Genomic DNA, 18,692 nt, shown 5'->3' on the forward strand with positions numbered 1-18,692 from the left:
ACAGATACCCCGCTTTAGCTGGGGCTGCGGTTTATTATATTGATCATAATATATACATCGTCAAAATATGTACATGATAGGAGCCGATGGCTCAGGTGTAGTAAGGCCGCAGATGAGCTATGTTCCATGGCCGGATCGTCTCCTCCTCTGACTTGCGTGAGTCTTTATGCTCTTGAACATCAATGAGGTAATATGATCCGTTGTTCAGATTCTTGCTGACCACAAAGGGCCCTTCCCAAGGCGGGGATAACTTGTGCATATCGGTCTGATCTTGGATAAGCCGAAGAACCAGATCGCCTTCTTGAAAAGCTCTGGTTTTAACTCGGCGACTGTGATAACGCCGCAGGTCTTGCTGATAAATCGCCGAGCGAGCCGCCGCTACATCCCGTTTCTCATCCAACAGGTCCAACGCATCCTGGCGTGCTCTTTCATTATCTGCTTCAACATAAGCTGCCACTCGTGGTGAGTCATGACGAATATCACTTGGAAGGACAGCTTCCGCTCCATAAACCATGAAGAAGGGCGTATAACCCGTAGATCTATTGGGGGTGGTGTTAATGCTCCATAAAACGGAAGGCAACTCTTCAACCCAACAACCCGGTGTCCTCTGCAAAGGAACCATAAGGCGGGGCTTGATCCCCTTCAAGATTTCCTGATTAGCTCTCTCCGCTTGGCCATTAGACTGGGGGTGGGCCACTGAAGACACATCAAGACGGATGTGCTCTCTTTGACAGAACTCCTCCATAGCACCCTTGGACAAATTCGTGCCATTGTCTGTTATAATGCTGTGTGGAAAACCAAAACGGAATATCACCCTCTTCATAAACTGAACCGCCGTGGCTGCATCACACTTGCTAACTGGCTCTGCCTCCACCCACTTGGTAAATTTATCAACCGCCACCAAGAGGTGGGTCTTCTTATCCTTAGACCTCTTAAAGGGTCCAACCATGTCAAGCCCCCAGGTTGCAAATGGCCAGGTAATTGGAATCATCCTCAACTCCTGAGCCGGAACATGAGCTCGGCGTGCAAACTTCTGACAGCCATCACACCTTTTGACCAAGTCCTCCGCATCAGCATGAGCTGTCAGCCAATAGAAACCGTGACGAAAAGCCTTAGCCACTAGGGACTTTGAACCGGCATGATGACCACAATCACCTTCGTGTATTTCGCGCAAAATTTCACGACCTTCTTCCGGAGAAACACAACGTTGAAAAACCCCTGAAACACTGCAATGATGTAGCTCGCCATTGAAAATAGTCATGGACTTGGAACACCGGATTATCTGCCTGGCCAGAACTTCATCCTCTGGTAACTCACCCTGGTTCATATACGCCAGATACGGGATCGTCCAATCCGGGGTGACATGAAGCGCCGCCACCAACTGAGCCTCCGGATCAGGAATAGGTAAGTCCTCCTCCGTGGGTAGCTTGACCGACGGGTTATGCAAAACATCAAGAAAAACATTGGGCGGCACCGGTTTACGCTGGGAGCCCAGCCGGCTTAAAGCGTCCGCCGCTTCATTCTTTCGCCGGTCTACATGATCAACCTGATAACCCTTAAAATGACCTGCAATAATATCCACCTCTCGACGATACGCTGCCATGAGGGGGTCCTTGGAATCCCAAGTGCCAGACACTTGTTGAACCACTAGGTTTGAGTCACCAAAACATTTAACCCGGCTCAGATTCATCTCCTTAGCCATCCGAAGACCATGGAGCAGGGCCTCGTACTCAGCTGCATTATTAGTACAAGGAAACATCAAGCGGAGAACATAACAAAATTTGTCACCTCGAGGGGAAGTAAGAACCACTCCAGCCCCCGAGCCCTCCAATTGCCTGGATCCGTCAAAATGAATCGTCCAGTATGTGTTATCCGGTCTATCCTCCGGCGCTTGCAACTCCGTCCAGTCATTGATAAAATCCACGAGTGCTTGAGACTTAACGGCCGTGCGAGGCATATATTTTACTCCAAAAGGCCCAAGCTCAATAGCCCACTTGGCAACTTGGCTAGTTGCTTCTCTGTTCTGGATGATATCTCCCAAAGGAGCAGAACTGAGCACAGTAATGGGATGGCCCTGAAAGTATTGCTTCAGCTTCCGGCTCGCCACAAAAACCCCATATACAAGCTTCTGCCAATGTGGATATCTTTGTTTTGACTCAATGAGCACCTCACTGATATAATAAACTGGCGGATACTCCTTTCTTGCCTCCTTGCGCTCCACCACAATAGCCACGCTGACGGCCCGAGCATTAGCAGCCACATATAACAGCAATGGTTCCTTGTCAATGGGAGCAGCAAGAACAGGTGGTTCGGCAAGCTGCCGCTTTAGAGCCTCAAACGCTTCATTAGCCGCATCACTCCAGACAAAGTTGTCCGTTTTCTTCAGCATTTGATATAAAGGGATGGCCTTCTCCCCGAGACGACTTATAAACCGGCTCAATGCTGCAATCCGGCCTGCCAGTCGCTGAACATCATTGATGCATTTCGGTTTAGCCAGTGAAGCAATGGCCTTGATCTTCTCCGGATTAGCTTCAATGCCCCTGTTAGACACCAGAAAACCCAAAAGCTTGCCTGCTGGCACACCAAAAACACACTTGGCCGGGTTGAGCATCATCTTATAAACCCGGAGGTTACCAAAGGTCTCCTTTAAATCATCTATTAATGTTTCCTCCTTCCTGGACTTCACCACAATATCATCCACATAAGCATGAACGTTGCGCCCAATCTGGTTATGAAGACAATTCTGAACACAACGCTGATAAGTTGCCTGGGCACTCTTGAGCCCAAAGGGCATAGACACATAGCAGAAGGCCCCAAAGGGAGTTATAAAAGCTGTCTTCTCCTGGTCCTTAACTGCCATCTTGATCTGATGATAACCTGAATAAGCATCCAGAAAACTCAAACGCTCACAACCTGCTGTAGCATCAATGATTTGATCGATACGGGGGAGGGCAAAAGGATCAGCTGGACATGCTTTGTTCAAGTCCGTGTAATCCACACACATACGCCAGGGGCCATTCTTCTTAAGCACCAGCACCGGATTAGCCAACCACTCCGGATGAAAAACTTCTACAATGAACCCTGCCGCCAAGAGTCGGGCTACCTCCTCACCAATGGCCTTGCGCCTCTCTTCATTGAACCGGCGAAGGAATTGTCGGACCGGCTTAAACTTGGGATCAATATTAAGGGTGTGCTCAGCGAGTTCCCTCAGTACACCTGGCATGTCAGAAGGCTTCCATGAAAAGATATCCCGATTCTCACGGATGAACTCGATGAGCGCGCTTTCCTATTTTGGATCCAGATTTGCGCTGATGATGAACTGTTTGGATGAATCGCCGGGCACAAAATCAACCGTCTTAGTCTCATCAGCCGATTTAAACTTCAAGGCCGGATCATGCTCTGTGGTTGGTTTCTTCAAAGAAGTCATATCCGCCGGATCAACGTTGTCCTTATAAAACTTCAACTCCTCTGTTGCACAAACCGACTCAGCATAGGCCGCATCACCTTCCTCACACTCCAAAGCAATCTTGCGGCTTCCATGTACTGTGATAGTCCCTTTATGACCCGGCATCTTAAGCTGCAGATAAACATAACAGGGTCGTGCCATGAACTTAGCATAAGCCAGCCGTCCAAACAGGGCATGATACGGGCTTTGGATTTTCACTACTTCGAAAGTCAATGTCTCTGTTCTTGAGTCATACTCATCTCCAAATGCGACGTCCAGAGCTATTTTACCAACCGGATAAGCTGATTTGCCAGGCACCACACCATGAAAAACAGTGTTCAACGGTTTAAGATTCTTATCTGTCAACCCCATACGACGGAAGGTGTCATAATATAAGATGTTGATACTGCTGCCTCCATCCATGAGCACCTTAGTGAACTTGTAACCTCCAACCTGAGGCGCCACCACCAACGCCAAATGACCTGGATTGTCAATCCGGGGCGGGTGATCCTCTCGGCTCCAGACGATAGGCTGCTCAGACCATCACAAATAGTGAGGTACTGCCGGTTCAACCGAGTTCACCGCTCGTTTATGAAGCTTCTGATCGCGTTTGCATAAGCTGGTGGTGAAAACGTGGTACTGTCCACTATTCAACTGCTTTGGGTGACTTTGGTATCCTGACTGTTGCTGCTGCTGTCCCTGTTGGTTATAACCACCCTGGTTGCTCTGATTGCCTTGATTGCCATGTCCACCCTGGTTGCCTTGGAATCCTGAACTGGAGTTGCCTCCTCCATAACCCGGCCCATAGGACCCGGACCCTGAACCGCCGGACGGTCCATGATCATTCCGGAAGAAATCTGAATTTTTGAATTCTCGCATGATATAACAATCCTTCCAGAGGTGCGTGGCCGGTTTGTCCTGCAATGAATGCTTCGGGCAAGGCTGGTTCGACAGGAAATTCAGGCGTTCCGGTTTAGGACTAGGCTCTGCCCTTCTTGAGGGCGGCTTTCCTTTACGACGCTGACCATTGCTCTGTGTGTTGGTGTTAGCCACAAAATCTTAATTATGATCTGCTTTCCGCTTACCATTATTATTGTGGCCCGTCGGATTATGGTTTGACGGATTATGCGTCTGCCCCTTGGCATTGCCGCTCTTCTTTCCCTTCCCTGTCTTATCGTCGTCAGACTCGGGGTCCTTGGTACTATCAGAATCAGCATACTTAACCAGAGCAGCCATAAGTGTTCCCATGTCATTGCAGTGACGCTTGAGCTGTCCCAACTTCAACTTTAAAGGCTGGAACCGACAATTACCCTCTAATGTTATAACCGCCGAGTCGGCATTGATGCGATCCGAAGAATGTAAGATCTCTGAAACCCGGCGCACCCAACGGGTTGTTGACTCGCCTTCACCCTGGACGCAGGCGGCTAAGTCCACAATTGACATAGGCTGTTTGCACGTGTCTTTGAAGTTTTCTATAAACCGGGGTTTTAACTCAGCCCATGACCCAACGGAATTAACTGGTAAGCTTTTCAACCACGTGCGAGCTGTTCCATCCAACATCATAGCAAAATATTTCGCGTAGGCCGCTTCATCCACATCCAGCATCTCCATAGCCATCTCATAACTCTCAATCCATGACTCGGGGGGCACATCGGCGGTGTAATTAGGTACCTTACGGGGGCCCTTGAAATCCTTGGGCAGCCGTACGTTGCGCAAAGCCGGGACGAGGCAGGGCACACCCCAAGAGCTGAAAGTAAGGCCTTGTTCTACGGAGGCCACCGGACGAACCGAAGTGAGCTGAAGGCCCTGCGCTGGATTAGGTCCTCGAGGAGCGTCTCTGTTCCGCGCACTGCTTGACACATCCGGTTCATCGATGTGCCTGCTATAACTCCGGCTCGGACGTGGGGTTGAATGAATTCTGTCTCGGCTATATGAATAAGCCTGCTGCTGCATCATGGCTGTCTGAAGAAGATCCCTAGCACGCCGCGTCTCAACCGCCGCTGGGGATTCACCCTCTATTGGAATAGCAGCTAAACGTGATGCGGCGGCGATCATGTTATCCAAAGGGGTGGAGAAGTGACCCGGCGGCGCCGGTACATCCTGCAGCGGGTTATTGGTCCGTCTAGGGGCATCTGTCACCCGTGGCTGATCTGGTGCTCCGGTCCTAGGCGTCTCGACCCGGTTCACCGCTGCCGGATTACTGGTTCCTGCTCCTGGCGTGCTAAAGAGATTCATTGCCTCATAAACCGGTGGTAGCGTGACCGATGCCTTCTCCTTAACACGTCGTTTGAAGCGTTCTGATCCAACAGGAGTCAATAATTTTCCGCCTGAATCCGCTGTGCTTGTGTCTCTAAAGCGGCCCGTTCCTCAGCCATCCTGGTTTCTTCAGCCGCTAAGTCCTCCTTAGCTTGAGTTATCTGATCCTGCAGCTTGGCCACCTCCACATTATGCTGATCTTGGGTGTCGGCGGTAACTTGTGTGGCCAGTACGGTCGTCCAGGCGTCCAATAAATCGGACAAGTTTTGGGCCGGCCGGCGCGCGGGGCCTCCCGCCCCAGTTGCCGATCCTGAAACTACTGCTGCCGCGGATGAAGATTGCAACGTGGGCTGAGTTCCAGCCATGAAGATCGCAACCTGGTTCGCCGGTTCAAAGGGGTCCGGAATACTGTCCCCATCAGAATAGCCCCCAAACTCGCCATCTTGCAGTTGGTACAGTGACTCAGTCTCCCCGGTGGACGACTCGCCATCTGAGTAGACGACGGTCTCGCTATCTGACGCCGGTTCAAGTTTCGCACCATTGATGAATCCTACGAACGCACGCTTCACGGCGGGCTGAATCCGGGCAGGGCTTGCACACTGAGCCGTCTCGACGAGGTCGGTGCAGATGTCCGGCTCAGGGCCTGGTTCGCCGATCTTGCCGATGAAGACGTGAATTCCTCCAAAGGGGACCCGGTACCCGTACTCGATTGAGCCGGCCTCGGGGCCCCAGCCTGCGTCGTCGATGTAAAGCTTGCCGCGACGACTCTTGGTCATCCGGCCCCCGGCGTATCCCTTGAGCCCTTCGAAATTGCCCTTCAAGAACTTGAAACCATCGCGCGATAGCCCCACGGTGGGCGCCAACTGTCATGGGTTTGTCACGGCAGATGTCCTAGCGAAAGGACTTAGTCGTGGAGCCATCGCAACGGGTTAGCTTAAAGGGGTTAAACCGGACAAGAGACACGAGAGTTTATACTGGTTCGGCTCCTTGCGGTGAAGGTAAAAGCCCACGTCCAGTTGTGATGGTATTGCTGTGGTCTCGAGGATCAGGGAGCGGAATCGCTTTACCTAGATCTCGAGCTGTTGTCTCTTCTCCTTGAACCGCCGCCGGGTCATGCCTTTATATACACAGGTCGACGCCCGCCGGCTTACAGAGTCCCGATGCCGGTTTATACACATACCGGCTCGGCTTCTACTTCGTCATACCTTATAATACAAGTCATGAATTACATGGCGGTTTATAACTACAGGCCTTAATCTACCTTTGAGCCTTGGGCCTTCAAGTCTCTGTAGTAATCTGCTTTATCCTTGTCTTCATGGGCCTTAAGTATAAACAATCCATTATGGGGATAACCCGGCTATCTTAGCCGGTTTATACCTAGTAGTAATATCCCCAACAGAGATGGTGTCGATGACGGAGATGGAAGGGGGTATTGGTGGGGGTAGAGCTAGAGTAGAGGTAGAGGCAGAGGAGGCCGCTGCCGCGACGACCTTGGCGGCGTGCCGCTCGAAGTAGCCGGGCGGCGGCAGCGGTGGCGGGGCCGGCGGGTTAGCCATACCCTAAGATCGTAAGGCTGATACCATGTAGAATTGTATTGAATAATTGTTGATGCAATATTGTGCCGGTACAAGAGGTATATATAAGAGCCATGCCGCATCTGACCTAGCCCTATTACAAACCGAATAGGAGTCCTAATCCTATTACAAGTTGTATTCTAACACGAGATGATGCCGAACAGGCCTTTAGAAACCTATTAAAAATAATATATTTTACAAAATTGTTCGGTGTGTGTTTAAAAAATTTTGTATATTAAAAAAGGTTCACCATATATTTTAAAAATCTTCGATCTATATTGAAAAATGGTCATCATATTATTAAAAAATCGTTGTATATTAAAAATGTTCAATGCATAATAAGAAAATGTTTAGTATGTATTAAAAATACTCATCATATATTAAAAGTATTTTCACCATACGCTAAAAAATTGTTTGCATTAGGAAAAGAAAAAGAAAACACAACAGAAAAGTTGCATCGAACAGGAATACGCGATAAAAGGCCCTAAATTGGGCCAGCCTAACTCGGCTTGCCAGTGGTCATCATGGTGCCTATTTGCCGCTTGTGGGCAGCGAATAGGATTTGACCTGTTGGAGAGCCAGGTCGTACCGGCGTGAGCGCAACCATAGCCACACTGGTGTTGGTAATTCCAAGGAGGTGTTTGGATTAGAGACTGGTAACGTAAATGGTAAAGGAATTAGATAACGCTGGTAACAGGGATGTAATGGAAAAATCTCTGTTTTGTTTGGTTCATGCCTGTGAAGGAATCGAGTTACGGTGTCTGCTTCGGGGTCGTCGTGGCCAGTGGCCGGTGGCTGAAAAGGAGAGCAGACAAGGGATGGGAAGGAGAGCAGGCAACAGAGGAGGACGGAGGAGCGAGGAAAGGAGGAGGAGGGACGGAGCCTGTACCTTGCAGTCCGGCGACGAGGGGGAGCTGGGGCGGCAGGGAACGGGGCGGCGGTGGTGGCGCTGGACGAGGAGGATCGAGGGAGATGGAGAGGGGGCTGGAAGGGGATCTGGAAGGCGACGGCTCCAGCACCGGAGTCGAAGGGTATCAGGGAGGCGGCGGCGCAGGTCAAGGACGAGCGGATCGTGGGAGGAGAGGTGCGGTAACGCCAGCGTTTACGGAGGGGTGTGGGTGGTATCGATCTAAAACTGACCTGCAATTGTTTACGGAGGCATCCAATTACGTCGTGCACATACCAAACACTTGTAACCTTTTTCGTTTACCAACAGGTAACGGAGGTTTCTCGCCGAAACAAACACCTCCCAAGAATGGTTCTACTAAATACTAGAAGAACGCTCGTGCGTTGCAACGGGGCCACATTAAATTTAAGAGTTCAATATTAATATTATCATACATATCAAGTGACATTGGCGACTTTTTTTACCATCAAATCCTCATACACACACTCTCTCCCTCCCTCTTCCTCACACTCTCTCCCCCTTTCCCTCTCTCTCTCTAACACACACACATATCTATCTTATTGGGTACGGGACCATAATCCATCTATTTCACACACACACACACGTTAGTGCATAACAATATGGATTATGTTATTATATTTGCCACCACAACTGAGGGAATTAATCTCATGTAAATCGGTCAGCCACAGCTCCAAGAATGCGCGAAGGAGGTGGCCCGGGTCGGTGTCGGCGCCGTCCGGGACGGGCCACGGGCCCGCTTCCAAGTGCATCTGCGCGCCGGCCACCCACGCCGGGTCCTTCAAGTGCCGCTTCTACCGCACCAACTCCCAGGGTCACGGCCAGGGCCAGGGAAGCCGCCCTTCTTCGCCCCCTTCACCGGCCGCGGCACCCGGCCTCGCCGTCCTCGTCCTCCGGCACCGTCGCGACCCAGTGACGCAGCCCAAGCATCGGCCTCGAGAATCAAGAACGCTCGACAATGGAGAGGGAAGGGAAGATCATATACATGTCATAAGAAAGGGAGTTTATTTACTGCTCCCTCGATGTATTGTTTCCTTTGTTTGGAGATTGATTACCATCCGTGAGTTAAGGTAAGGTTAATGTTTTTGAGCGATTTTTCTGAAAATCAAATATTTGTTTTCTAATAAATGTGATTGTGTGATTTAAGGTAAGGTTAATTAATTGAGATTTGATCTTTAGAGATTATTCGTGATTGATTCTACATTACTAAATAACTTGCGCCAGTATGAAAAATTCTGATCTGTTCAGATTTCTTTCGTTGTGTGAGAGGGTGACGCGAAAATAAACCGATGAAGTGAGGGGAGGGACGAAAAAAAATCTATGAAAAAAAACCAGCGAAGGTGGGAGGAGGTACCAAAAAAATCATGGGAGGTGAGACAAAAAAAACCTAAAAGCGAGACTACCAACTGCTCCATTAGAAGTAGAGATACGAGGACTATAAAAAGGTCAAAATAGAAAAAAACACACATGAAATTTTAGTGACACGTCTATCCTCTATTATTACAAGGAAGTAACCAAAAAATGTATTCCAATGGCATTTCCATGCAATCCTGATAAAAAAACCCTACAAGATTTGTCTGCACCAAGTATGTTTAATTCACCTATAAAACAACGAGTTAAATACACTAGAGGTGCCTCAACTTATACCGTGCGATCAGTTTAGTGCCTAAAATTGTAAAATACATGAAACTGATGCTCGAACTTGTCTGTCCATGTAAATACAGTGCCTATATCTGCATCCGAACGTACATCCAGGCCCTGTGGTGTGCCAGCATGGCAGTGCCCCACGCAAATATGGTGCCTGGAAGGCCTTGGGTGGCCCACGCGTGAGGATTTCTTTATAGAAAAATCCCTCATATTTTTTTAACACGTAGGAAAAACGCACAAATTAGAAAAAAAATCGCAGATGTAGAATCGAACTTGAGACCTCATGATGGCGGATTGCATTGCATGCACAAGTTCTCCGCTGTGCCACATTCTGCTCGGTAAATATTGCCGAGGTCGAATTATATATATTACATTGCTACGGAAAAAGTAATTTTGGAGCACTATCCCATTGTGTCCTTTTTTGCAAAATTCAAAGAAACAGATTTTTATAGATAAAAATTTCTGATTTTTTTACGCGCACGCATAGAACTGTAATACATCCGTGTGCATTCTCATAAAAAACTATGTTTGTACCTGGGAGATAAAAAAGACAAATACATGTAAAATTCAGCTTGTTTTAGGCCGGATTTTTGTCTCTTTTTTGCAGGCTATAATATAACATAATTTCTTATGAAATTTGTAAGTCACTAAGAGCACATGCATATGTTTTTGTGTGAAAACAATCAACTCATTTTGAAAGTTCTAAGTGCTAGTATTTAGCCTTTCAAAAAAAGCATGCTCAGTGGCCACTGTGCTAAAAAAATCCGCTTTCGTTGCTATGTACCTCTTCAAGCAACTTTTATTTATATATGGCACTTATGGACCCGCACAAGTTTTATTTTTTATTTTTTCAAGTTATTTTTTTAGTTTTTGTATTATTTTTACCATACAAAAGAATGTAAGAAAAAAATTACAACAGCCAAAACTTAAAGAAAGTGTTGGTGCATTTGAAAAATGTTCAACATGTTTTTCCCAAATATTTCACATGTATTAAATTATAACTTGTTTTTGAAAAATGTTTGCTTTGCATTAAAAAATTGGCAATGTGTATTTTTATAAAGTTCAATGTGTATTAAAAATAATTCTGTAATATTTTGTATAATTGTATTAAAAACTTCAACACAATACTTTTTAATGCATGTTGAATAGTTTACAAAATACAACTTTGTCCTGTTAATAATTAAGTATTTTAGGAATACAATGAAGATACACAATAATAGTGTGTGCTTGTTGTCCAGAATGAACAGACATAAATTGACACAATAATATCTGATATAGGTTGAACTATTTCAATCCCCATAGTTTTTTGAAAAAGTTCTTGTCTACCTCTTCAAACTTCACAATAACTAAGATAGAGAAAATATTTAGAATAAGAAATGATTTCATATTGTATTTTTATGGGAAAATTTACGTGCAATGATACTAAACATGAACTTTGAAAAAAAACCTCGATAGATAACACATTAGGAATATTGCAGAGCAGTACGTGGAAAGTGTCTACATAGCTTTCTAGCTAATATGTGAACGCATGTCAAATTTTGGCCTAGTGGACAGATCGAGCCGTATTTGACCAGGAGCTGTCAGGTTCCAAACCCCTCAAATATGATTTTTTTTCATGTTATCTCTCGCCAGCATACACTGTATTTCTGGTCTTTCCTATGTGAATAAATAAAATACGGGCGGGTTTTTGTAAAAATAAATTCTCATGCGTGGAGCACCCAGCACTTTCCCATCTCACCCACTGATAGGTGGGTCACCGAAACGCTGGCACGCCTGGTGGGTTGGATGTATGTTCGAATACGGAAGGAGGCACCGTATTTGCACGTCCGGACAAGTTTGAGCACCAGTTTTATGTATTTTGCAACTTTAGGCACCAAACTGCTCGTGCAAGACAAATTAAGCCACCTCCAGTGTATTTACCTCTAAAACAACGGATTCTTTTGGTCTTGTTTGGTAGAAGAGATTCATAGAGGTTTATAGAGGATTATCCTATAGGAGGGGACAAAAACCACAGAAATCCCCGAATCTTGTTTGGCAAACTGGGTTTGCCAGGGCCAGCCCCCACATTCCCCAAAATTTCCGCAAATCTAAGTGGTTTAAAAGCTTTGAGGGGGACTCATGGAATTGAAGGGGAAAAGGCGGGATGAATGCAAAAAAAAAAGAATGAGGCAAGGCTACCTATAACCTCCTTGAAGCGTCGCCACGAAGACGCCGGCATCGGTCCTTCAGAAAATTGGCCTTCTTCCCGGACGCAACTCATTGCCCCCTCCCCTCTCTGTCCAGTCGTTGCCACCACCGGTGCTCTCGCCTTCTTGATTTATAGTACTACTATGTTTGTAAAAATGAGGGACTGAATGTCGACAAAAAAGATGAGTGACCAGATGTTGACTTCTTGTTAAATTGAGGGACCAAAAACATACTTTTCTCCCTGAAATAACCACACGAACCTGCCCTATTCCGAGGTTAATTTCTAAGAGATATGATATGAAAATTTTATAAGTGATAACTGGTGAGACAATTAACACTTACCTGATAATAGATGCACACATACACATACGACTGATGCCTTTGGCTGGCATGCGTACCCCTTCTTCTCCTTGAGTCCACACGTGACTAGGGTTCCTCAATCTCCTATCGGCGCCACTGCCAGTCTGCCTCTTCTCCGGTGGCTTTAGGGCCATGGAGGTGCTGTGGACCTCGACCTTGCCGCGGGAGGGTTCCTGCTTCATTTTAGGTATTTTTTAGGTCGATTAGAGTTTGTGTCGTGTTGAGGAGGACGTGGCGGCGGCTCCCTGAAGATGAAATAAAGTCCTCCCACCTTGCTCCCGTCTTGACGGTGTGTCTAGCATCGTCAGAGGGCATGTGGAGATGTCTCTACAATGGATCTCATGGGATTCAGTCGGTATTGACCTTCAATAGATCTCTGTGGATCCAGTCTTCGCTCGTGTGTCTACACATTGGATCTTTCCGTTCTAACGCTTCTCATCATCGACGGTGGTTGCTGTTCTGGTGCGCTGGTCTCATATGACCTTAACACAACGCCCACTCAACTGTCTACTACAATAAGTTTTGTCCAGCTTCGGTGAAGGAGGGGCGATGATGATGACGCGCTTTGAATTCGCTCCAGTGTTTGTAGTAGTTGCTAGATGGTTTATAAATTAACTTAGATGTTATTTTTGTATTTCTAGTGTTCTTTGTACTGCCATGACATATTATAAATAGATTAAAAGTTTTTCTCGCAAAAAAACCACATACCACTTTTTGTTCTTTTGACGGGTACATAAACATACGGACTATACAGTTGCTTTTCGCGAGCTTTATTGTTCTTTGCAAAAAAAATTAGATTATTCTTGAGGCCCAATTACAGTCAGAAATCAGAACATCACAAAGACCTCGAGGAACATTCAGAATCATTAATTGATTAATGTTGGCCACATATCAATCGATTAAGACTTAACCATGTCTCATGCAAGTGATTTCTAAAAAAAAAAATCCCATGCAAGTGACATAACATATGAAAAGGAAAAGGAAAATATTACTTTGCATGAATGTTCACATAAGATCTCACGAATATAGTAGACATAGCTAAGTCTCAGTCGGCTAAGATTTAGCGAGCCCGGTTGATTAATCGTCATGGAATCTAGCATGAGCCGCCCACGAGCAACCATGTTCTGATCTCGCTTGACAAGGTGAATTTGATATGAAGAGAAGACCTTCAGAATTCATGAACCAGGCAGGCGTGGACAGTGCGTCAGTGTTAGGATTTATTTAACCCTATTAATTTCTGCTATTCTTAATCGAGGCGGTTGCCTTGCATTCCTTCGGTCATACCCCTTCTTCTTTTTTTTTTGAAACTTCGGTCATACCCCTTCGGGGGCTATATATATATGTGTAAATGCCATCTTCAATGTGAACAACGATTCACTTTTACTTCTCTGTCTCTTTTTCTCTCGTTTCTTTTCAACATGTTATCAGCACACTCTAACCAAGAGCGATTTGGCGAGAACGAGAAGCAAGCGACGGGAGGCAGCTGGGAGGCGTCAAAGGCCTCTTCTCCCGACGGCCCTCAGCGCCACAGTTGCGCCCGGTGAGACCACCCACAACAACGACGCGGCTGTTAGAGCATCTCCAGCCGCGCCCCTAACAGGCCTTTCCCAGGCGTTTTTGCCGCGCCGGCGCCGAAAAAACGGCCCAGTCGCCTCCCTAGAAGCCCGTTTTTCACGGCTCGGGCCGAAACTGGTGCCGGCGGACCCAGGCAGAACCCGGCGCCCTGGGGGGCGCCTGGGGCGCCGGCACAAGCGAAAAGGGCGCGTGGGTCCGCCCTGTCGGCGAGTCCAGCGCCTATTCCCGCCGTTTCTTCCCGCTTTCCCCCCACTTCCCTCCCATTTTATCCTTTCCTCCCGCCAATCTCCCTCCCGCTCGCCTCCCAGCAGGACGTCGTCCCCCGCGCGGCGGCAACCGCGACCGCCTCCGTCGCCCAGCCGAAGCAGAGGAAGCCGAGAGCGCCGCCGTCCAAGCCACCGAGCATGTCAAACGCCGAGTGGAGGGCGGAAGTTCAGCGACGGGAGGCTGTCACCGCCGACCGGCGGAACAGGGCCATCGCCAAGAAGGCCCGCGACAACGCGGCGCGCGCGGCTGCGGCTGCCGCATCGGCGGACCAAGCCGAGGCCGAGGCGACTCGCGTGGGGATGATGAATCCACCCGGTAGCCACGCCCAGTACGCGCCCTGGGGCCAGCAAGGCGTCGGCTCTCCGTCGCCGCAGCCATGGGGATCGCCCTCGCCGGGCTACGCCGACGGGGACGCGCACGATGGGTTCAACCCAAACATCACCTTCCCCCATGGACACCCGGCCCAGCGCATGCCCTCGCCCGCCTTCGCCGGCGTGTAGTACCCTCCATACAACTAGTCGCCGCCATCCTACGCTTCCTCCCCGACCCCCCACTCTGCCGTGGCGCGCTGCCCTTCTCGCACCTTGGCGACACCGACGAGACCGAGGCCGACATGGACGACATCATCGCGGCAGGTTCGGCCGCGGCCGCCGCGTCTCCCGGGTACGTCACGCAGGACGAGACGGTGGATCTCAGCGGCGGCATGGACGGCGAGCTCGGCTACGTCTACGGAGAGGACGAGCAGGAGGAGGAGAACGACGAGGAGGAGGAGGAGCCGGCGCCTGTTCCGGCGAAGGGGTGCAAGAAGAAGAAGCGGGCGGCCAGGTCAGGCGAGTCGCGCATCAAGTGGGCGTCCAAGGAGGAGGAATGCCTCGCCGAAGCATGGAAAGTCGTCTGCCTCGACCCGACCACCGGCACGAACCAGAGCATCGAGACGTACTGGGACCGCATCAAGGCCGAGTTCGACGAGCGCAAGCTCGTCGACCCCTACTTCAAAGGCGTCTACATGTAGCGCGGCTCGAAGGCGATGGCGAACCATTGGGGGCGTATCCAGGGGGCGTGCAACAAATGGCATGGGGTCGTCGAGGAGGTCGCGGCTCGCCCAGAGAGCGGCGCCAGCGTTGAGGATCAGGTATGCCACGCCGGTCTCCCGCCTCTCTTCGTCGTCTGCGCCCGCCAACTGTTTGTTCCTCCGCGCAGTTGCTGCGCATGTTCGCCCTGTATCGGCAGAGCAACCGCGACGCCGAATTCAAGTACCTCCACATTTACAAGCGCATTGACAAGTGCGAGAAGTGGGCGGAAGTCCGGCGCACCCTCGACAAGGCCAAGGAGACATACAAGCTGGACGCGCCGACTCCGGGCGCGTCAGAGGGGCGGCCGGACGGCAACAAAGGGGCCAAGAAGGGAAACACGCCGACGCGGCTACCGCGCGAGTGCAGGAGTCCATCAAGCATTGCCTCGCCGACGCACAGGCCCGGGCCGTCCTGCGTGAAGAGAAAACCGCGGCGCGGTGGTCGTCGTTGCTGACGAACAGCGCCATCAAGCTCGACCTGCTCCGGACCAATGTCGCCGCGAAGAAGAGGAACACCGACCTGGCTTTTCTGATGGGCGGGGCGGACATGCTCCAGAGCACCGACGAGAAGCTCAAGGCGTGGTACATGGCGGAGCGCGGCCTCATCCTGAACCAGCTGCCGACGACGGCGACGCCAACTCCCGTGCCCACGCCCACGCCAAGCCCGAGTGATGACGCCTCCACGACGCCCAGCAGCACCGAAGCCGTGCCGACACCGCCCAGCACCGAAGCAGCTCCGACACCGCCGAGCCCGCGCACGCCGACTCCACCGACGCCTGAGGCCGACCCCGCCGAGTGATGCGTTGCGCACGCGAACTTGTGGCGCTCTGTTTTTTTTACGCCAGACTATATCCGATCGCCAAACTGTGACTTGTGATCGCCGGACTTGTGACGTTTTTTGTGATGAGCGGGAACGACCAAGTTCGAATTTTTCACACCCTGGGGCGGAGGTCTCCCCCAGGGGCCGAGCTAGCGCCGGTTCGCCCCCAGGCCGCTCTTTTTAGGCGCCTTGGTGGGCCGAACGGCTGGAGATGCTCTTAATCCTTATCCACAAAATAAGGGGCTTCCGTTCCAAGATCGGCGCTCGAGAAGTCAGCCACCACGCGCACATGGCGACTCCCCTTGAGACGATCATGCAGAGCCATGCATTCATCCCCACAAGAAATCAATCAAGGATAAAGCCAACTTGATTGTCTATTTGTGATTAACATGATCTTTTGGCTGATCGTTTTTCTCTGAATTAATCAGCGATTGTACGAAATCACTACTACATCCTCGAGACGGCGGTTACACACGGCCCGGCCGAACGAACAACGACAACGCCGGGCACGCTCGGTCCAAGCGCAAGGCGAGATAGCGACCGCGATGTCCGGTCGATCGGCGGCCGCTGATTGCCTGGGTGTGGTGGCGATGCTACAAGCCGCTGGCTTGAAGATACCGCACGGACGCTGATCGGGAGGGGAAGCTCTACAGGCAAAAGGTAAAATGAAAATGCCTGAAGGTTACCACATCGCCATCGCCAGAACGGCGCTGCAACCCCTCGATCAGGAGGTTCCCGCCTGGCTTCTCGCTGGATCGGCCGCACCAATGGTTGAGGCTGATGAAAACATCGACCCGGCGCTTGCGGCTCCGCCGCCGCTTTGCCGTGGCCGAAACAGTCGTGGCGACGTCACAGGAGGAAGGAATCGTCCTCATTGACGATGAAGAAGATGGGGCCGTGCTGCTGCAGCATCCGACCCCAGCGGTTGTGGAGGCCGAACCGCCGAAGGCGGCGCAGCGCTCCACATGTTGCGGACGGTGGTACACGGCCCGGTCGACGCCATCGTGCCCCCGCGCCTGCCATCTCCGACCCCCGCGGTCGTCGAGGTTGCCGCCAGCTACGCACTGGCCTTCGTCTAGGCGCTGACCGGCGCGTCCGCCTTCTTCTTCAGTTCGGGCGCGGGCGGCTCCTCTAACCACACGGTTGTCGATGTCAATGTCGTCCCGCCGCGCCTTCCGTCCCTACGCCGGCCACCCCTCCGTTTTCGCCGTGCGCGAGGGTTCGTCGCCGCCTCTTGGCCCTCGACGTCCCGCTGGCGAGCCGCCGTTGAGCAGCCGCTCAGGCCGCGCTGGCACATGGAGCCCAGTGGCGCTCGGGCTCGCGAACGGCGCCTCCAACGGCGTCACGCTCGACACCCTCCTTCCTGGAGATTGTTCCGATGAGGACGTGTGCGGCGAGAGCTCATCTCGCCCCGGTGATGCGGCCGGTCGGCCATGGGCATCTCCGCCCGTGTCGGTCCTAGATTGAGGATTGAGACGTGTCGCTCTCTCCCTTATCCGATCGCCTGACCTAGCCGGCGCGAGGCCGGTACTTGACATGTTCAATGTGTTTACCGCATATCAAATTCTCTAGAACATGTTTTTTGCGATTGAAATTAAGTTTTCTCGCACAACAATATTAATTCAAGATTGAGATTTTCTTCTCTCGCAAAACAGTCTCATAGCGATTGAGATTAATTTTCTCTCGCAAAATATTAATTCACCCTGCTGAATTATCTGGCAACTTGATACAAGATCATCTCATTTAATTTGAGATCTATACAATTCAAGTTCTCACTTGAACATCAAGTTTACAACATCATTACTATTCATTACAATAGTAGTGTTTTTCCATTGAGTACGATGTATTTCGGAATGTATGTATCTCCATGTTCGCTACATGTTCAGATTAATACGTCTATTTGCAATTGAGATTTTCAATTTCTTGCAAATACATATGCAAAATTCAAGGTGTCATCCTTACCAATTTGAGATCCACACTAATGATTCGAGCCGCTTTCTTGAAATCTATTAATTTTGCAACATTAAGAAATATTTATATTACGCAATCTGTAATATAAATAAATTACCGGTTTTTCACCGGGGATGATATGTTCTACGTGTTTACCACATTGACATTCTTCATGAACATGTCACAGCGGTCGAGATTGATTTCTCCCGCACAACAAACTTGTAAATTTTTGACAATAAAATCTCCCTCATTATATTAGGAAAACACAAGGTAATGAGTTGGATCTACTGCCCATGTGCAGACTATCTCTATTACTGTGAGATCTGTATGATCTTCAATGTGTTATGTTCCCGCAATTGAGGTTGAGCATTTTCAAGTTATACGCTTGAGTCAAATTTTTGCATGCTTATTACAAAACCATGATGGTTTTAGTTTACTTCTTGTAAATTAATTATCTCTGGCTTGTCCCTATAAGTAATCGATGGCTAACAATTTGAGGCACTTGTCCTCAATGGCCACAACTTACTTAAGCCGGTCATGGACATCAAGATCAGTCTTGCATCCCATGGAATAGTGCGTGCAATCCAAGCCACGCCACCTGGACGCAAAGGACC

This window comes from Triticum aestivum, chromosome 3D (genome assembly GCF_018294505.1).
Source record: "Triticum aestivum cultivar Chinese Spring chromosome 3D, IWGSC CS RefSeq v2.1, whole genome shotgun sequence".
Classification (NCBI taxonomy): domain Eukaryota; kingdom Viridiplantae; phylum Streptophyta; class Magnoliopsida; order Poales; family Poaceae; genus Triticum; species Triticum aestivum.